Source organism: Triticum aestivum, chromosome 6D, assembly GCF_018294505.1.
Source record: "Triticum aestivum cultivar Chinese Spring chromosome 6D, IWGSC CS RefSeq v2.1, whole genome shotgun sequence".
Classification (NCBI taxonomy): Eukaryota; Viridiplantae; Streptophyta; class Magnoliopsida; order Poales; family Poaceae; genus Triticum; species Triticum aestivum.
Genome location: NC_057811.1, coordinates 489,485,132 through 489,505,851, shown reverse-complemented (window position 1 = coordinate 489,505,851; position 20,720 = coordinate 489,485,132). Strand labels below are relative to the sequence as shown.

Here is a 20,720-nt window from a genome sequence, read left to right as displayed (position 1 = left end):
TGTTTCTGCAATTTGATTGCACAAAGGAATATTTGAGTTACATGTTTAGCGAATGTCTGATGAGTTGTGAAAGAGGTTTCATAAACTTGCACCTCCCGGAACACCACTGCAAGTGGAAAGTCCGTGGAGATGTAATCAAACCATTTATGACATGGTAAGGTCAAAGATGACATAAATAAATTTGCCATTATCCCTTTTAAAGTGATGCTTTAGAGACTGCGGCTTTTACACTGAAAAGAGCTACATCGGGTCTGTTGAAATGAAGCCATGGTATGGTACGCCCAACCATGTTATATCTTTTCTTAACATTTGGAATATGGGGCTTGTGTAAAAGGTTACAAACCTATTCCAAATCAGACAAGTGCTACTTTGTAGGTTATACCAAAATGTTGGGTATTCCTCCCTCACTATACCGAGGCAAATAGTTTTGCCGCGAAACGGTGTGCTTTTAAAGAGAATGGTTCTTTCTAAAAGGTGAGTGGGAGAATAGTGCAACTCGACGAGATAAACAGTATCTTCATCAGACCAAAGGAAAGAGACCTTGGAAGAAATTCCAGAGTTTCCTACTGCGACTGATACAGAAGTCTCTACAATAAAATGTATGAACTTCGGTCGAACTTGCAGCTGAACCACGTAGGCAAGGCTCGTGCAAACCTCTCAGGTGCGCAAACGAGATATTGTTGTTAGACAACATTATACCTACGATACACAAGGAAGTGTTGATGGGCCCTGACTCCGGAATTGGCAAAATTCCAATACAACCCGAGTTAGTTTCCATATAAGTGATTCAAGATTAAAACCTTGATACACCTTTCGGAAGACTTAGAGTCTAACGAATATTTATGGAACTTAAAACTGATACGGATAAAATGTTTTATCCATAAAGCTCGACTTGTTGAAATAATACGATGAGGTTGTTTTCATCGTAGTGATGCTTAAAGTCGGTTCGGGTTGAACTAGCAATTAATACATATTTCAATCATGAGATATGAAACGTGGATGATAAAAGGATTTCCATCTGATGGAAATGAAAGCTAGGACTTGTATATGATACAGTCCAAAGTAATTTGTCGATCCAGAGGATGCTAGTAGGTATGCAAACTTCAGAGTTCCAGCAATGGACAGAAGAAAGCAAAATGGAGTTGGAATCTTCGTGTTTTGATGAAATGGTCAAAGGTGTTTTGATTTCATCAATGGGTAACGAAGATGCTTGTAATTCAAGAAAGTAAGTGGGAGCGTAATAATATTTCTAAAAACCTTATGTGCTTGGCACATTGGTAATTGGAAATAAATTTCTTGACACAAATTAGGACTTCATTTGAAAATAGTTTTTCGATGAAGTGCTTAGGCTAAATAGCCTCAATATTAGGCATGATGATCTATGGAGATAGATTTACCTAATGGGGCTAAGCAATGAATACATATTGACAAGATGCTAAAACCTTTTAGCATTTAAAACGCCAAGGAGTGATTCTTGCCAAAGTCACATGGAAAGAGTTTTTGCAAGACTCGGTGTCCCAAAACACTGATGAGTAAAATACATGATGCAAATTCCACACAATTTTGTGTTTGGATTAATCATGTATTCCATGGTATGTAAAACAACCAGATATGTCCGATACTCCCAAGGTGTTGCGAGTATGGATACCAAAGTGATCAAATTACTGATCATGGGACAACGGTGAAAGATGTCACAGAGTACTAGAGTAAGTACTGATGACATGGTTTTCTCGCAAGCAGAGATCATGAAGAGTTCGTTGTAAAATGTTACATCGATAGAGTCTTCATCTTTTCTCCATGCGATTTTCGATTTAAATTAAGGGTTTTGTGTAACACACAATGTGGTGGCACAGTTAGTTGGAATTTGTTCAAACTAGTTACTGTGGCGAATTCTATAACAAGGGCTAAGTATGTTGACGCTTTAGAAGCGACAAAGAAGATGTTGAATCATATAGTTCATTCATGAACTTAGTATAGTTCCAAGATGGCTTTTGACAATGGGACACTACTGCAGGTAGTTGCTCCATAACTCAGTCTGAGGAATCCAGGTTCGACCTGTGATTCACATACATACAAAGCCAAGTCCACACAAAATATGAATTTTGTGAAAACGTGAAAATGCGAGGACATGCAAAGATACACACGGAACTGAAGTCGTCAGATCCGTTGGACATCAGGCTATACCACAAGCGAAGCATATTTACACCGGTGTGCCACAGGTGTGAAGTGCATTAGCATAAGCTAGATTATTGACTCTAGTGCAAGTGGGAGTCTGTAGGAGATATGCCCTAGAGGCAATAATAAATGATATTATTTATCTCCGAGTTCATAATTATGTTTATGTTCCATGCTATAACTGCAATGGTTCTCGAGTCTACAATATCCACGAGGCTCGGAGGAAGACTCAAATGCACGTGTGGAATAATAAACGGTAAGAAGTATTCCTAGTCTGGCCTCTAAGACTAGCTCAAGTGTTGCATGATGATTCTGTTTTCCTGGTCATGGGCATGTCTATGCCAGCAACTTTGAGGGCACAATGTTAAGAGAACATTTGTGTTGAATCGACCCGGATTGACGTTATGCTATGAGATTCATTCGTCACAAGTTTATTGGTACATAACACAGAGATGGTTAACGTTTGCATGATTCCTTAGACCATGAGAGTATCGAGTTTCTTCATGCTTGCTTCATGAACTTTGGGGTTTGTTAAACGTCATCCGTAAATGGATGGCTATTACGGCGGCTTACGGGTTCAATGAAAAGTGTGTCAAGTAACTTGATAGCTCAAGATTGGGATTTGCTCCTCCGACGATGGAGAGATATCTCTGGGCCCTCTCGGTGTTACGGTATCCATCATCGTCTGGCCAGACACTTTGTGATTTGATCACGGGGATGCCGGAACACGATAACGAGAAAAGAGAACAATACCGGTAACGAGGTAACTAGCATAGTGGACAAGTTGTTGATCCACGGGAATGCCAACATGTCTCACCTCGGGTATTTGTAACATATCGCGAAGCAACAGGAATAGCACACGGCAACTGGAGGTTCACTCGAATATTTATTCGTGTGGGTATAGGGGTCAATATGGGTGTCCACGGCTCCGATGTTGATCATTGATCGGAAGGGGTTCCGGGTCATGTCTATACTTCACCGAACCTATAGGGTCACACGCTTAAGGGTCATCTATCTGCTGAATTCTAGACAGGGAGTCTGAGAGAAAATCACCGAAAAAGTTTCGGACACCGAAAAGTTTCGGACAGCGGAATCGTACCGCAGAGAGAGGTCATCGGATAAGTTTCGATGATACCGAAAAGTTGTTTCGGGATACACCATTAAGTCAAATTGGTTTCGGCACATGCCTGATAATTCTTGGAGGATGCCAGAATCATTCTGGAAGCTTTTTGGAATTTTCTAAGATAAAAACCGGAAATGTTCCGGAGCTGCCGGAGCCACTTCAGATGCGTTTCGCAGATGAAAATCACTAAAACCGGAATTGTTTCGGAACGCGTTGAAAATCATTTTAGTGGGTACTGGAAATGTTCTTAGCCCACATAAATATTTTCAGTTCGATCAGACGCTGAAAAATGTGGTCGTGAATAGTGAAAATCAGCTTTATGGTTACTTTATGGAAAGCCACCTTTTGGGGCTTTGCTCCAAAAGATCTTGGGGATGACATGGATGGATAGGAGCCATTTTTTGGGCCCCTCATGGGGGTGTGGCCGGCCACATGGGGTATCCCCCCTTGGGGACCCTCTTGTTCCTTGGTTTCACTCCTAGGTCCTTGTGGAAGGACTTCATTCATGTGCATTTTGGGTTTTTTGTGAAACTACCCTACCCCCTTGGGATTTCCTATAAATAGAGGTGGAGGGGCAGCCCTCCACACTCATCCCTTGCTCTCATACACATGCCATGCATTATCTGGCTTCTTCTCTCCCTCCCACGAAAAGAGTTTCGTAGAGCCGTAAGGCTGTCTGGGTTCCGGCAGGAACTAGTTCTGGACGGCGAAGCCCTGCCAGATAGATGACACCGTATGTGTGCAACTCTGTAGAGAGATCGTAGTTTCGGTCTTAGTTCGTGAGTGCCTCCCGAAGGGCTGTCCGTGTGACCGTCCGAGTTTCGAAGGTCCTCCGGAAGGGCTGTCCGAGTGACCGTTCGAGTTTCGAAGGTCCTCCCGAAGGGCTGTCCGCGACACCGTCCGGGGGGCTGTTCGACCGCCTCCTGGAGGGCTGTCTGAGGAGCAGATGAGGGTATACATCCTCGCGGTTGGGAGGTTGTAAATCCTAGCTGCGGGGATCTGCACCGCCGATCGTCATCGACTCTACTTCCCGCTGCGCTACGAGTCGGTAACGAAAAAGATCAAACCATGTATGCAGTCTCCATAGTGGTCCTGGGCTAGTGTGTAGGTCGGAAATTTTTTGTTTTCTGCTGCGTTCCCCTTCAGAGGGTGGCTAAGCTTCAGGATGCTGCACTCTCTACTGGTATGTCCGTCAACATATCTAACTCTTTATTGCATTTTTCTAATGAGGAGATTATAAATAATGCAAACCAATTGGGAGTTTCTCTCGGGGCTACAGATAGTGAGATTTCCAGTTCGGTGAATGATTTGTTAGATTTGGAGGCGGAGCGTGCCTTAGAAACTATTCGTAATCTTGCAGCGGTTAAACCCATGAATGACAATGAAATTGATGCATTAGGGGTTAGCGTGCTCAACAATATGTGTGTGGATTTAGCACCATCCAATCATGAGTCAGAGCACGATGATATGCCCATAGAGAATGCAGTTGTTTGTTCCGCTGAGCCCGGTTATGAGGATCGGGAGTCAGGACCTAGCAAACCCAAGCGTAAGTGGAAACGGAAAATTTACCCTGATTCTGCAGTTCGTAGGAGTGCTAGGATTCGGACTACTAAAAAATTTCATGATGAGTGATGAAAGGAATCTTTTGGAATAGCAGAGGTCTGAAAGACTTGGCTAAAAGAAGGTTTCTTGCTGAGGCTTCTCTGGAGCATCGTTTAGATTTTATTGCTCTATCGGAAACTGGTAGAGATAACTTTGCGCCCCAGTTCCTTTCCTCTCTTGCGGGTGGTGTTGATTTTGATTGGCATTGCCTCCCTCCGCGAGGAAGATCGGGTGGTATCTTGCTGGGTGTGAGATGCGATTCGCTTGAAGTCCGGAGTGTAGTCATGGGCGACTTCGCGGTTAAGTTTCGAGTCAGGTCTAAGGTTGATGGTTTCAACTGGGCGTTAGTGGCGGTTTATGGTGCTATTATTGAAAGCCTGGATCTGAGGGAGATACAGCTTTCTGGTAGAAAGTTCACCTGGGCTAACTCTTTGCCCAACCCGACGTACGAAAAGCTTGATCGTGTTCTTGCGAGTGTGGAGTGGGAACAGAAGTTCCCGCTTGTGACGGTTCAAGCTCTTTCCCGGGGTTTTTCCGATCACACACCCCTGTTCGTTGACTCAGGGGAGCCGAACCACGTGGGAAATAAAAACACCTTTTCTTTTGAGATGGCCTGGTTCGAACGCGAAGGGTTCCTAGACCTGATCGCTCGGGAATGGGCGAAGGGTGTAGGCGGTAGGACCGCGGTCGAGCGTTGGCAAAATAAGATTAGGAGTTTGAGAAGCTTCTTACGGGGTTGGGCTAAGCACCTTAGTGGGATATATAAGATTGAGAAGGACAGGCTTCTCTCTCTTATACAGAATCTGGACGTCAAGGCCGAATCCACGATTTTGATGCCTGCTGAGCTCCAGGTTAAAACTGAAGCAGAGAAGAGGTTGAAAGAACTTCTCCGTGAAGAAGAATTGAAGTGGGCTTTGCGGGCTAAGGTTCGCAAAGTGGTCCAAGTGGACGCAAATACTCAATTCTTTCATCTGATTGCTAATGGTAAGCACAGAAAGAAGAGAGTATTCTAGCTTGAACAAGATGAGGGCACTATTTTAGGACAGGATAACCTAAAAACATATATAACCGAATATTATAGGCAGTTATTTGGACCTCCGGAGGATAGCTGTGTATCTCTCGATGAGTCCAGAACTAAGGATGTGCCTCAACTTTCGGCTGCTGAAAATGATATTCTGGTTGCCCCGTTTTCGGAGAAGGAGGTGTTTGATGCTATAGCACAGTTGAAAAATAATAAGGCTCCCGGACCGGATGGATTTCCGGTAGAGTTCTACAAGAAGTGCTGGCATATTATTAAGGGGGATTTGCTACCTATGTTTCAGGATCTGTCTCTGGACAGCTTCAATTATTTCACTTGAATTTTGGAACTATCACACTGCTTCCTAAGAAGACGGATGCTGTGAGAATTGAGCAGTTCAGGCCGATTTGCCTACTCAATGTTAGTTTTAAAATATTCACCAAGGTCTGGACTAATAGGCTCACACAGATTGCGCATTCTGTGGTGCAGCACTCCCAAACTGCCTTCATGCCGGACAGGAACATCCTTGAAGGGGTGGTCGTCCTTCATGAAACGCTCCATGAAATCCACTCCAAGAAGTTAGATGGTGTCATTTTTAAGGTGGATTTCGAGAAAGCGTATGATAAGGTTAAATGGCCATTTCTCCAGCAGGCATTGCGTATGAAAGGTTTTGATGAAGCCTGACGACGCCAGGTTGAATCATTTACGCAAAAAGGGAGTGTGGGAATTAAAGTGAATGACGATATTGGTCATTACTTCCAGACACATAAAGGCCTTAGACAAGGAGATCCGATGTCCCCTATCTTGTTTAACATTGTGGTTGATATGTTAGCCATCTTGATAGGTAGGGCTAAGGAGAATGGTCAAGTGGGTGGCTTGGTACCTCATCTGGTTGATGGAGGTGTATCCATCCTTCAGTACGCTGATGATACAATCATCTTTATGGAGCATGACCTGGCCAAGGCGAGAAATATGAAGCTGGTGTTATGCCTCTTCGAACAATTGACCGGGTTAAAAATTAACTTTCATAAGAGCGAGCTGTTCTGCTTTGGTAGAGCCAAAGACGAACAGGAGGCTTATAGGCAATTGTTTGGGTGCGACTTGGGGGAATTACCTTTCTCTTACCTAGGTATTCCAATCCACCATAGAAAGCTGACCAATAGAGAATGGAAGTGCATCGAAGACCGGTTTGAGAAGAAACTGAGTTGCTGGAAGGGCAAGCTCATGTCATATGGAGGCCGATTAATTCTGATTAATTCGGTGCTCACGAGTATGCCTATGTTTCTCTTATCGTTCTTTCAAGTCCCAGTAGGTGTTAGGAAAAGACTGGACTTTTATCGATCGCGTTTCTTCTGGCAGGGTGATGATCTAAAAGAAAATACAGACTTGCAAAATGGGATATCATCTGTAGACCGAAGGACCAAGGGGGTCTTGGTATTGAGAATCTTGAAGTTAAGAACAGATGTCTTCTTAGCACGTGGCTGTGGAAGCTTTCTTTTGCGACTGATGCCATGTGGGCACAAATCCTTTGCAGCAAGTACCTACAGACAAAGTCCTTATCCCAGGTAACAGTCAGGCCAACTGACTCGCCTTTCTGGAAAGGCCTGATGAAAGTCAAACAATCTTTGTTTAATAGGACAAAGGTTGTCATTGGCAACGGCGCTAGTACACGCTTCTGGGAGGATACTTGGCTCGGCGAGACACCCTTGGCCATTCAATATCCGTCTTTATATCGCATTGTTCAACGACGTGAGGTTTTCGTTGCTACGGTGTTTCAATCCATCCCCCTTAATATTCAGTTCAGACGGTCGTTAGTGGGCAATCGTTGGGAAGATTGGCTCCGTCTAGTTCGGAGACTAATGGATGTCCATCTTTCTCAACAACCCGATGAATTACGCTGGAAACTGACTAGGTCTGGAGTATTCACGGTTAAATCAATGTATATTGATGTAATTAATTCGAGCTCCATTCCTACCTCCAAACATGTTTGGGCTGTCAAAGTTCCCTTGAAGATAAAAGTGTTTATGTGGTTCGTCCATAAACAGGTTATTTTAACCAAGGATAACTTGATTAAGCGTAATTGGACAGGACCTACGAGGTGTAGCTTCTGTGATCGGGACGAGACGATCAAGCATCTCTTTTTTGATTGCCCGTTTGCCAGAGTACTTTGGCGGACGGTTCACATTGCTTTTAATATTACTCCACCGAATTCTGTCACTACGTTATTTGGGACATGGCTCACTGGGATTGAGCCTGAATTAGCGAGACATATTCGTGTTGGAGTTTGCGCTTTGTTGTGGACTATCTGGACTTGCAGAAATGATTTGGTTTTTAACAGAACATCACGTATTCACTTTTTGCAGGTTATTTTCCGAGCCACGGCCGTGATCCGTTCATGGTCGCTACTCACTCCGATGGAGGCCAGGGAGCATTTGGTTACTGGATCTATCCGCTGGGAGATGGTAGCTCGGGATATCTTCAACCGGTTTGGATGGCGGTCATGTAATAGGATAGGAAATTAGTTTACCTATCTATCTTTAGCCAGCCGGTTGTGGCGTCTTATCTTAGCTAGTCTGTGTGTCCAGCCTCTGTAGCTCTGTGTGAGCTGTCTTTTTATTACTTTTCAGTCGGAGACTTTGGAACCTTGTTGGAACCTTTTATTTCTTTAATAAGATGGCCGTATGCATCACTCTGATGCAGAGGCCGGGGAGATCCCCCTTTCGAAAAAAAAATTGCCCATTAATTTAGTTATGTTCTGAAATGTACTCAAGGTACCTCATCGTGTTCTATGTATTTGCTAGGATACAATACTCTCTAAATATATTTGTAATCCTTTATCGTTATTTCAGCAAATGCCCTTGTTTTAAGCACAGAAACTTGGCATGATTCTTTCTGTTCGGGAAGTTTCAGAGGAGAAACTTAAGAGTTAAAGTGAAATAAGATAGAGAAAGAAATGAAAAGCAAGTTTCCTAGAATGTAACTTAAGAATAGGTTACCACAAAGAAAAACATCAAATGGAAGAAGAACCGGTGCGGCTGGAAGTGGAACAATGTAATTGCAGTGGTATATGTAACTAAAAAAATTCAAAATAGAACGAGGATTATGTGCAAGATGTCATAATCTGTCATACCGCAGTAAGGACATGAAATAAAGAGTCGATGAATTTGCAATCGAAAGAACCATGACAATGCAACATAACAGGAAGATGATAATAGTTGGATGGATGTAAAACGAGTTGAGAAACAAGACGATGAAAGGAGCGGAAGGAAGGAAGCATATGACAGGAAAGGCAAGAGTATTGCATCGTGACAATGCAGCACATCGACCAAGAGAGAAGGTGAACATGAATAATGGATAAAAAGCCGAACGAACAGAAGCACCGGCTGAGAAGAAAAGGGGAAGATGAACAGAACATACAGAAAAGCGACATATAATTAAGAACGGTTGCACGAAGTATTACAACAAGTATATTGCACCGTATTCACAGGACAACTAGTTTTGATCTATTTTTCTTCCAATAAATGCGAAAGTAAGTTTGGGAGCACGCCGCACATGGACGACTGCACGCAAATTGGGCGCCTGTAACCTTTGCTTTAACCTAGTGCGGTCGCTTCCTGTGTCTCTGATCTCGCTGTCGTCCGACCGGCGTGATTCAATGCTGATTTGACAAGAGGGTAAGTGCTAGCTCCCCTACCCGGGAGCGCTGCACACTGAGGCCAGCTAGCTAGCTGTGGTAACAGTAAGTCCTCGTCGTCGTCGTCAAGTCGCCTGTGCATACCGACCGAGGCTGGCGCTTGCACGGAGGGACGGACGGACATGTGCCGGCCGGTGTGCAGCGATCGTTTCAAACTAACATTCAGGATGCAGCGGCCAACCGCAACGCATCTGCGCCTGGGGCCTACGCGGCTCGCTTGGGCCGTGTATTGATGTGTGTCCAAGCGAGTGCAGCCAACAGGCGAGCTATAGCTATAGGGTGGTGCAGGGCCAAGTCAAATCGTCTGCCATGAACAGCAGCGAAAAGAAACGCTTTATTACTTAAAAGTATTACACTCTGCCTTTGCATAATTAAAATGCACGTAGCCAAATAAGGTTTCTCACACAAATGTAAAAAAAGCGAATATAAAGAAACATGTAGAGTACGTATAACACCTAAAGTGGAGATGGACCAATCCTAAGATAATGCTGCCACCCATATTGGGTAAAAGTATCCCTCATCATAGCCTCAAATCGTGTACACACCTTCATAAACAGGTCTCGATTCTCCAGGCGTTGTAGAGAGAACCATAAGCGAAAAGTCTGGTACATCTGTTGGTAACCTGCAACAGAGAAATACTTTTATCGTTAAAAACCTTATCATTTCTACATAGCTAAAGCAACCAAATAATGGCAAGCGCTCTCATCCTGAGAAGAGTTCTAAATCTGTGATCAATCTCATGTAACCAGTTGCCAAATACATTAGTAACGCTATATAGAGAGGATACAAGCCAGACCCTATTTGGATGACTGATCATATACAACAAGCCAATTTACATTGGAAAAATAAATGTTTTATTGTCTCCTCATGATGACAAAAGACACATCATAATATGATTATTTTTAATAAAAATAACTCCGCGATGAAGATACCATTTCATGAACAACCTTACATGTAGTGCAAAGGTGCAGGCTGAGCACGAGGCAGCAGCAAGCCGTGTCGCCTCTGGGTCCGTTCCGCCAGAAGAACCAAAGTGTGCCGTGTTCACACCTCCTCTGCTCCTCACTCACACCCATCTCTGCCCTGGACTCTTGAGCGCACCGCGAACGACTGGTTATCTGCTCTCCTACGTTCCCCATCGTTTTAGCTAGCTCAGCTCCACTGCCCTAAACCCAACCAAACCCATCCATCGACGCCCCGCAAGCTGTTTTAGCCCTCTGTTATTCTCCTCACTAGATCACCTCTTGTGTGAACGTTCTTGCTCCAGCCAAATCCACCCATCCTGTGTGTACGAGAGAACATCGTCAGGACTAGTAGCTCCCGCGTCGCCCGCAACTGGCGACACGGGGGTAACCCTTGTCGCCGTCGACAGCCTTCCACCACCAGCGCCGGCCCCCTCGCATTGCGCCCGGGGATGGCGGCGGCGCGGCGGGTTCGACCTTCCCCTCGCCCTAGACCGACTCCTCTAGATATAGCAGGTCGCAAAATTCCCAAAGGAGGACTCTATAGCAACCAGGTAGTATACATGGACACTTATTTTATTTAATAAATTGGTGGAGGTCAATGAGAACAATTAAGATTTGCATCATTCAACCTTTATTTATTCTGATATTGCAGAATAGTGGAACCAAAATACGTGACATGCTCAAATTTGTTGGTGCTAAAAGGAGCATTGGTCGTCAAGATTGCTATGAAAAAATTGATGAAACACGTAAAATGGATCGAGTTAAAGAGGGGACACAAAGTTTGTGTATTGGCTCGGTCCTAATAGCTACCGTGACTTCGGTGCAAGTTTCGCCATGCCTGGAGGTTATAGAGCTGATGATCATACTAATGGAGGCACACCAACACTTGCTGGAAGGTATGCTTTCGATGCATTCACGGTCGCCAATGCACTTGCCTTTGCTTCGTCCGTCATGGCTACAATTTCTCCCGCTTTTTCTGGATCACCGATGATACACTCTCGTAGCCGAGCGGTGTACTTGCTCATGTTAGTATCAGTTACAAGCTTGGTAGTTGCCTTTGCACTTGGTACTTATGCGATGTTAAACCCTAGCCGCCACCGGCGCTTCCGCACCACGCCGCCACCGGGGCGGTTGATCTCCATGGTTGCCACCGGGGGCCGCGCTGCCCGTACCTACGGTTCGTCCGTCGGTCGTGTTGATCGGCTGCCTTAGAGAGCCTTTTCCCCGATCGATTGATAGGGTTTTTCTCGCGCAGGTCGTCTTTATCGGCGTTCATTTTTGGTTTTGCAGTCTAACTTGATTTGCGTCGCCCACGGCCGCCCGTCGACCCTCGCACGCCTCTACTCCAATACTGGCACGACTACCCGGCCTCTTCAACGACTAAGCGGCCTCGTGCGACACGGCAGCCTGACGGCTGTCGTCCACGCATCCGTTTGCCCGCTGTCGCCTGTTAGAAAGTATTGTACTTTGGGTATAGGGTATTGTATAAACCGTACTCACCCGTAGGTAGGGCTAGATTGCGTGTGTGTTTTTGTTGTAATCTGGTAGTTAGGTTGTTAGGGTTTCTCCTCATATCTTGTATAGTTTCTTGAGGATCAATCCACGACCTAACTACCGTATCTTTGTAACCTGTCCTTCGCTATATACGCTTCCACGCAAACTTTCATGGTATTCAGAGCCTAATTCCTCTACCGCATCCAACCTAGTAGTCATGGCTAGCTCCAGCACCGCCGCCGCCGCTCCATACGCCCTCATCCCCATTGCTGACAAGCTTCACCGCGGCAACTATCTCGTTTGGCGCGCGCAGGCCTTAGCCACCATCCGCGGAGCCCAACTGATCGACCACCTCAACCCCGACCACCCGTTCCCGGAGCCCAAGCTTGCCGACAAGGACGGCAAGCCCACTGATGTGCCAAATCCGGCGCATCACATCGCTCTGGCGGAAGACTCCCAGGTGCTGAGTTTTATCTTCAATTCAATCTCTGCTCCTGTGATCATCCAAGTCGCCCACTGCACCAAGGCCGCCGCGGCATGGACCGCGATCAGGGAGATGTTTCTCTCCCAAAAGCAGGCCAAAATCGTCAACACGCGGATCGCCCTCTCCACCACCAAAAAGGGGACCGCGACCATCGCCGAATACATCGGGCGCATGAAGGCGCTAGGCGAAGAGATGGCTTCAGCGGGGAAGCCGCTCGACGATGATGACATGGTCTCCTACATCCTCGCCGGACTCGACTTTGACTACATCTCGTTCGTCTCGTCCATCTGCGCTGCAAGAACCGAGCCCGTCAAGGTAGCTGAACATTATTCCTAGCTGATCGTTTTTGAAAAGTGTCTTGCCATGTTTGAAGGAGGAAACCAGTCCTCTCAGTCCTTGGCCAACACCGTGTCCCGTGGCCGTGGTGGCTACGGTCGCAGAGGCGGCCGTGGCAATGGTGGCCGTGGCAACGGAGGAGGTGGCCGCGGCAATGGAGGCTGTGGCAATGGAGGCGGTGGCCGCGGCAATGGAGGCCGTGGCAACGGCAACGGAGGAGGCAACGATCTTCCTGAGGTTGTCTGCCAGATCTGCAAGAAACCAAACCACACCACCGTCGAGTGCTACCGCTGCTTCGATATCTCCTTCGCCAAGAATGAAAAGAGTGCAGGATCAGCCACCAACTCATCCTATGGAGTGGACACAAATTGGTACCTCGACACGGGGGCCACAGATCACATCACCAGCGAGCTCGACAAGCTGACCGTCCGCAGCAAGTCCACTGACAACAATACCTTTCTTGAAGTTCACCCACATTTCCTTTTCGTTAAGGAACAAGGAACGAGGAAAACCCTTCTCCACTGTAGGTGTAGACATGGTCTCTACCCCCTATCATCGGCTCCGTTGAGTTCAAGCAAATAGGCGTTTGGTGTCAATAAAGTGTCCACGGACAGGTGGCACAGTCGGCTAGGGCATCCTTCATCCACTATCGTTCGTCATGTCCTTAGCCACAACAACATTCCCTTTTCTAGTAGTGAGTTGTATAAAGAGGGTGTTTGTGATGCTTGCCAATTGGGCAAGAGTCATCAACTCCCCTACCCAAATTCGTTCAGTGTATCTAAAGCTCCCTTAGAGCAAATTTTCTCCGATGTATGGGGGCCTGCCCGTGATCCTATCAATAGAAAAAACTACTATGGGTCTTTTATTGATGATTATAGCAAATTCACATGGATCTATCTTCTCAAGCACAGATCTGAAGTTTTTAAGATCTTCCATGAATTTCAAGCGTTAGTTGAAAGATGTTCAATAGAAAAATTATCACCATGCAAACAGACTGGGGAGGCGAATATGAACGCCTAAACACCTTTTTTCGCCGACTAGGAATTACCCACCATGTCTCCTGTCCACATGCTCATCAGCAGAATGGATCAGCCGAAGGAAAACATCGTCACATTGTAGACGTGGGACTTTCCCTCTTGGCTCATGCCTCTATGCTCCTCAAATTTTGGGATGAGGCATTTCTCTCTGTCACATATCTGATAAATCGCACACCCAGCAAGGTGATCAACTATGAAACTCCCCTGGGCCGTTTGTTTCATGAACAACCAAACTATCATTCACTTAGAGTCTTTGGATGTGCTTGTTGGCCAAATCTCCGCCCATATAATTCTAGAAAATTAGAATTCAGATCCAAACAATGTGTTTTCCTCGGATACAGTAACCTTCACAAAGGCTTCAAGTGCCTTGATGTTGCTGCCGGCCGAGTTTATATATCTCGTGATGTTATCTTTGATGAGACGGTTTTTCCGTTCAAAGCACTCAATCCAAATGCAGACACCCCTCTTCGCTCTGAAGTTTTGTTGCTTCCTGAAACTACTCCCTCCGAGCCTATTGATCACGGGGAAGAACGTGTATTTGATCAACATGCTAAATTTCCTTCTAATCCTGGTGAAAATCCAGCTCCTATGTATCATTTCATGCAGCCAGAACAAGACAAAAATGCCACGGAGCACGAAGCTGATCCAGGTGCTATCAGCGCCGATCCCGAGGTTGATCCTGGCACTGATTCTGGCGCAGGTGGCGCAGATGCAGGCAGCCCAGGCGAATCTGCCCCGGGTGAGCGCACTCCACCTAGAGAACGACGCGTGGGTGCGTCGGGCGCTGGTTTCCCAGGTGGGCCAACCGCTGGTGCGCAGGACCAGCCGACCCTCGCGTTGCACGCCGCCTCTCGATCGCAGCCAGGTGGCCCAACCTGCCGTGGGTGCATCGGATGGCGCAGAAGTGACGAGACAGGATGGCGGGTCCCTTGCTGCTGGCAGCGGGATCGATATGGGATCTCGCACCGCTGACGACAGGATCGAAGTGGGATCTCGTGCGGTGTGTCTCCTTCTGCCGGATCCTCTGCGCTGGATCCTCATCCAGCTCCTGATGTGCCGACTCGGAGAACACGATCCGAACATGGTATTGTAAAACCTCAAGTTCGTACAGATGGTACGGTCAGGTATGACAAGCTTATGGTTCGGTTTGGGGGTTTAATGACGACTGGTGAACCAAGTAGTCTACATGAAGCTTTAAATGATACAAAGTGGAAAATGGCTATGAATGATGAGTATGGTGCTCTTATTAAAAATAAGACATGGCACCTAGTCCCACCAACACAAAACAAAAATGTTATTGATTGCAAGTGGGTTTACCGTATTAAGAGAAAGACGGATGGTCAAGTTGATAGGTATAAGGCAAGGCTGGTAGCAAAGGGGTTTAAACTGAGATACGGTATAGACTATGAAGATACCTTTAGTCCCTTTGTGAAAGCAGCTACTATCAGACTTGTTCTTTCTGTTGCAGTATCAAGAAACTGGAGTTTGAGGCAATTGGATGTTCAGAATGCGTTCCTCCATGGCGTTCTAGAGGAAGAGGTCTATATGAGGCAACCACCTGGTTATGAGGTAAAAGGCAAGGAAAATTATCTTTGCAAACTTGATAAGGCCCTATATGGATTAAAACAAGCACCTCGGGCTTGGTACTCCAAGTTAAGTGAAAAACTTCAAACACTTGGTTTCAAATCATCCAAGGGAGATACTTCCTTGTTCTTTTATAGGAGAGGAAATATCACTATTTTTATGTTGGTCTATGTTGATGATATCATTGTCGCTAGCTCATCACAAGATGCAACCGTAGCATTGTTGGTAGATCTTAAGAAGGATTTTGCCTTGAAAGATTTAGGTGATCTACACTACTTCTTGGGAATTGAAGTCAGAAAAGTAAAAGATGGAATACTTCTCACCCAAGAAAAATATGTTTTAGACATGCTTAAGCATGCAAGAATGGTAAATTGCAAGGTTTCAAACATGCCTCTCTCTACATCAGAAAAACTGTCAAGAGAAGAAGGAGAACCATTGGGGGCCGAGGAGTCAACCAAATACAGGAGTATGGTAGGTGCTTTGCAGTATATAACACTGACAAGACCTGACATTTGTTTTCTTGTCAACAAGGTATGTTAGTACTTGCATTCTCCTACTTCTCATCATATGACAGCAGTTAAGAGAATTTTGAGGTACCTCAGAGGTACTATGAGTACAGGTCTAAAATTTACAAAGTCAGCTTCCAATATTGTTAGTGCTTTCTCTGATGCTGACTGGGCAGGATGTCCAGATGACAGAAGGTCAACAGGAGGTTTCTGTGTGTTCTTTGGTCCTAACTTGATTTCTTGGAGTGCACATAAGCAAGCTACTGTCTCCAGATCTAGTACAGAGGCTGAGTACAAATCTTTAGCTAATGCTACTGCTGAGATTATTTGGGTTCAAGCTCTGCTACGTGAACTTGGAATTATGCATTCACCAGTTGCACGCCTCTGGTGTGATAACATTGGTGCTACATATTTATCAGCAAATCCAGTATTTCATGCAAGGACAAAACGCATAGAAGTTGACTATCATTTTGTTCGAGATAGAGTAGCTAGCAAACTGCTGGACATTCATTTCATTCCCACAGGAGATCAAGTTGCAGATGGTTTTACCAAGGCCTTATCATGGCGGAAGTTAGAAGATTTCAAGGCCAATCTCAACTTGGTGAAGCTGTGATTGAGGGGGCGTGTTATAAAGTATTGTACTTTGGGTATACGGTATTGTATAAACCGTACTCACCCGTAGGTAGGGCTAGATTGCGTGTGTGTGTTTGTTGTAATCTGGTGGTTAGGTTGTTAGGGTTTCTCCTCATATCTTGTATAGTTTCTTGAGGATCAATCCACGACCTAACTATCGTATCTTTGTAACCTGTCCTTCGCTATATAACACGCAGTGCATCCCTGCCAGAGGCATACGCTTCCACGCAAACTTTCATCGCCTTCATCCGATCAGGATCCTGCACCAATCATCAATTCTACCAATCCCTCTTACATGTTTCATGAGAAGACCATGACAGAGATTTGACTGAACTCATATCCAAATTACTAACCAGGACAAATTTTACATGTCCAAAATGTCTCAAACAAACTTTTAGTGTTACACTGTAATCACTAATGACTAGGTACGACATATGAAGAAACACCATCAACATATAATCTTGGCATAGGGTGCAATGAAGTAAATTGCAAGAAACAACCACTTTGAAGGCTAGGTTAGCCGAAAACACCACTATACATTTTCGTTGCAGAAGACACCGTGTCTAGTGTAATCTTTTTGCCAAAACCACGGATTGCTGGATTTCGCTCTGTTGAGCGCGATTATGACAGATGGGACCCGTTTTCTGCTTACGTGGCGTCACTTTTTCTGCCAGATGGGTTTTAATCCAAAATTACAAACTAGCCCCTAAGCTAAAAATGGAAAACACAACTAGCTCCGGACGTGCAGGAATAGGCAGACAGCGAAGATCTGCCAGAGGGGATGCCGGGCTGGTGGTGGAGGCGAGCTCGGGTCGAACAAGTGAGCCGGGCACACTGTTTCGACGCGGACTTACATGGACATGCGACTGTTAGGTTGCTGCAGGGGAGGTCGACGTGGCAAAGGTGTGGCTGCGGACGTCAGAGGCTGAGGCAAACAAGCAGAATGGTTTTATGTGTTGTCCATGCCCTAAATGTGGGAATACGAAGTCTTACTCTGACCGGAAAATCCTTCACACCCACCTGCTTTACAAGGGTTTTCATGCCACACTATAATGTTTGAACGAGGCACGGAGAAATAGGGGTTTTGATGGAAGACGGCGAAGAAGAAGAGGACGATGACAACTATGTGCCCCCTGAATACGGTATGCTGCAACGGGGGAAGCTGCTGAAGATCAAGAGGAACCAGACGATGTGCCCAATGATGCTGCAACGGGGGAAGCTGCTGAAGATCAAGAGGAACCAGTGCCCGATGATGATGATCTCCTCCGGGTCATTGTCGATGCAAGGACGCAATGCGAAAGTCAAAAGGAGAAGCTGAAGTTCGATCGCATGTTAGAGGATCACAAAAAAGGGTTGTACCCCAATTACGAAGATGGCAACACAAAGCTCGGTACCGTACTGGAATTGCTGCAGTGGAAGGCAGAGAATGCTGTGCCTGACAAAGGATTTGAGAAGCTATTGAAAATATTGAAGAAGAAGCTTCCAAAGGATAACGAATTGCCCGACAGTACATACGCAGCGAAGAAGGTCGTATGCCCTCTAGGATTGGAGGTGCAGAAGATACATGCATGCCCTAATGACTGCATCCTCTACCGCGGTGCGTACAAGGATCTGAATGCATGCCCGGTATGTGGTGCATTGCGGTATAAGATCAGACGAGATGACCCTGGTGATGTTGACGGCGAGCCCCCCAGGAAGAGGGTTCCTGCGAAGGTGATGTGGTATGCTCCTATAATACCACGGTTGAAACGTCTGCTCAGAAACGAAGAGCATGCCAAGTTGATGCGATGGCACAGTGAGGACCGTAAGAAAGACGGAAGTTCAGAGCACCCACTGACGGGTCGCAGTGGAGAAAAATCGAGAGAAAGTACTGGGCTGAGTTTGCAGCTGACCGAAGGAATGTATGGTTTGGTTTAAGCGCAGATGGCATTAATCCTTACGGGAAGCAGAGCAGCAATCACAGCACCTGGTCCGTGACTCTATGTATGTATAACCTTCCTCCTTGGATGTGCACGAAGCGGAAGTTTATTATGATGCCAGTTCTCATCCAAGACCCTAAGCAATCCGGCAACGACATTGATGTATACCTAAGGCCATTAGTTGAAGAAATTTTACAGCTGTGGAATGGAAGCGGTGTACGTACTCGGGATGAGCACAAACATGAGGAATTTAACCTGCACGCGTTGCTGTTTGTAACCATCAACGATTGGCCTGCTCTCAGTAACCTTTCAGGACAGACAAACAAGGGATACCACGCATGCACGCACTGTTTAGATGACACTGAAAGTATATACCTGGACAAAAGCAGGAAGAATGTGTACCTGGGACATCGTCGATTTCTTCCGACCAACCATCAATGTCGAAAGAAAGGCAAGCATTTCAAAGGCGAGCCAGATCACCGGAAGAAGCCCGCCATGCGTACCGGTGATCACGTACTTGCTATGGTCAATGATTTACACGTAATCTTTGGAAAGAGTCCCGGCGGACTAGCTGTTCCGAATAACGCTGAGGGACGCGCACCCATGTGGAAGAAGAAATCTATATTTTGGGACCTACCCTACTGGAAAGACCTAGAGGTCCGCTCTTCAATCGACATGATGCACGTGACGAAGAACCTTTCCGTGAACCTGCTAGGCTTCTTGGGCGTGTATGGGAAGACAAAAGATACACCTGAGGCACGGGAGGACCTGCAACATTTGCACGAAAAAGATGGCATGCCTCCGAAGCAGTATGAAGGTCCTGCCAGCTACGCTCTTACGAAAGAAGAGAAAGAAATCTTCTTTGAATGCCTGCTCAGTATGAAGGTCCCGACTGGCTTCTCATCGAATATAAAGGGAGTAATAAATATGCCAGAGAAAAAGTTCCAGAACCTAAAGTCTCATGACTGCCACGTGATTATGACGCAACTGCTTCCGGTTGCATTGAGGGGGCTTCTACCGGAAAACATCCGATTAGCCATTGTGAAGCTATGTGCATTCCTCAATGCAATCTCTCAGAAGGTGATCGATCCAGAAATCATACCGAGGCTAAGGAGTGATGTGGCGCAATGTCTTGTCAGTTTCGAGCTGGTGTTCCCACCATCCTTCTTTAATATCATGAGGCACGTCCTAGTTCATCTAAGTCGGCGAGATTGTCATTCTGGGCCCGTATTTCTACACAATATGTTCCCCTTTGAGAGGTTCATGGGAGTCCTAAAGAAATATGTCCGTAACCGCGCTAGGCCAGAAGGAAGCATCTCCATGGGCCATCAAACAGAGGATGTCATTGGGTTTTGTGTTGACTTCATTCCTGGCCTTAAGAAGATAGGTCTCCCTAAATCGCGTATGAGGGGAGACTGACTGGAAAAGGCACGCTAGGAGCGGACTCAATAATATGCAGGGACGGGCATTCTTGGTCTCAAGCACACTACACAGTTATACAGAACTCTACCTTGGTGACCCCGTATGTCGATGAACACAAGAACAATCTGCGCTCCAAACACCCGGAGCAGTGTGACGACTGGATTACATGTGAACACATCAGGACTTTCAGCAGTTGGTTGGAAACACGTCTCAGAGGTGACACCACTGTTTGTGATGAGTTGTACTCGTTGTCCAGGGGACCATCTTCGGCTGTATTGACTTACAAAGGATACGAGATAAATGGGAATACATTTTACACGATCGCCCAAGATCAAAAGAGCACCAACCAAAACAGCGGTGTCCGCTTTGATGCAGCAACCGAGAGGGGAAAGGACACATATTATGGTTACATAATGGACATATGGGAACTTGACTACGGACATGATTTTAAGGTCCCTTTGTTTAAGTGCAAATGGATCAGTCTGTCAGGAGGCGGGGTACAGGTAGACCCACAGTACGAAATGACAACAGTGGATCTGAACAATCTTGGGTACACTGATGAACCGTTCGTCCTAGCCAATGATGTGGCACAGGTTATCTATGTGAAGGACATGTGTACCAGACCAAGAAAAAGAAAAGATAAGGAAGCGAATACATCATACGATGAGCCAAAGCGCCACATAGTTCTTTCGGGAAAAAGGGACATTGTGGGAGTGGAGGGCACGACA

At 45.9% G+C, this 20,720-nt stretch overlaps 1 pseudogene; it reads left to right on the top strand.

Moving 5' to 3' along the window:
• The first annotated feature begins 12,765 nt into the window (after positions 1-12,765).
• Positions 12,766-12,862, top strand: LOC123146601 (uncharacterized; annotated as a pseudogene).
• Positions 12,863-20,720: the final 7,858 nt, after the last annotated feature.